Source organism: Heterodontus francisci, unplaced genomic scaffold (genome assembly GCF_036365525.1).
Source record: "Heterodontus francisci isolate sHetFra1 unplaced genomic scaffold, sHetFra1.hap1 HAP1_SCAFFOLD_51_2, whole genome shotgun sequence".
NCBI lineage: Eukaryota > Metazoa > Chordata > Chondrichthyes > Heterodontiformes > Heterodontidae > Heterodontus > Heterodontus francisci.
The window spans coordinates 3,522,832-3,524,037 of record NW_027141369.1 but is presented as its reverse complement, the minus strand read 5'-3'; the positions used below and the strand labels follow the sequence as shown (position 1 = coordinate 3,524,037).

The 1,206-nt window shown below is 40.5% G+C and overlaps 1 non-coding gene across 1 annotated transcript; it reads right to left on the bottom strand.

Annotated features, from left to right (window-relative positions):
* Positions 1–301: 301 nt before the first annotated feature.
* Positions 302–383, bottom strand: trnas-gcu (transfer RNA serine (anticodon GCU)). The gene has a single exon. It is a non-coding gene; the product is annotated as a tRNA-Ser (tRNA).
* Between the last annotated feature and the right edge of the window lie 823 nt (positions 384–1,206).

Below are 1,206 nucleotides of genomic sequence, written 5' to 3'. Positions count from 1 at the left end.
CTTGCCAAAGGATAATTTTCTGCATCTGCTCCCTCGCCATTTTATTTTCCCATTTGTCTTTCACTTGGTGCAAATCCAGAGAAAGTAAAGATGGAAGGAAGGTGGGGAGGAAAAATCCTGCTCCGTTTCGTGATCCCTATTTGATCTTCATTCCAGTGCAGTTTGGGTGAAGAATTCCAATTGTCTGTCTCAATTTTAATAAAGTATAACCAATTCTGGAATCACTGTCTGGACATTGACAAGAACAGGTTTCGAGGCTGACTTTACACATAAACAATACACTGAACAGTTCATAAACTAGCGACAAGGATGGGATTCAAACCCACGTGTGCAGAGCACAAGGGATTAGCAGTCCATCGCCTTAACCTCTCCGCCACCTTGTCAGTTGCATAGACATAGCTGTCACCTTCAGCACAGATTCTGGCTGTGCAGCCAGCTGTGTAATGATGGAAATATATCTTCTGTCAGTAAATGAAGTTGGGAATGGAGCGGTGTGAAACATTTCCAGACCATGTCCAACACGTTTCTACTCAGTGTGAAAACCCACCACGGAAAGACTGGAACATACAATCATTTCATCACATCATGATTAACATCACTCAGACACCTGAACCATTAGGTCACTGACGAAGTCATGATGACCGAATTTCTCATGAAATGACAACTGAACTAACTGACTGGAAGAATTGCTTTAACTTCACATGATCAGCGAGGCACAGCCTCAGGCCGACTTGTCGGGTGGTGGAAACAGATATCACTGCTTCTGATCTTCACCAGAACAGAGAGTGAGATGTAACATTGATCATCAAACAGACTGTGAGAGAATACAACAGAATAAAACAAATGGAGAGACACTGTGGAATAACAAATAGATTTGATTGGAATGTTGAAATTTTGATTGGAATGGATAAAACACCAGAAACAGCAGATTAAATTGGGATTCTCATCATGATATTGATCTGGGACAGAAAAGAGAAACTGATGGAAAGAAGAGAAGAAGGAAGAAAAGAAAGGATGGAACTGTTCAATTTTTTCAGTTTTTTCACTCGCCCATCAAAGCTGATAAAAAACGTTGCAAATAACAGAGAATTTCACCAAAAAGGGAGATTAAATGTTGCTGAAACCTTGGATTGAATAATGCCCCAACAGATCATCTGTTTAACTGTCTCCTCACTGGGGGATTTCAATCAGAGAGTAATATTATTC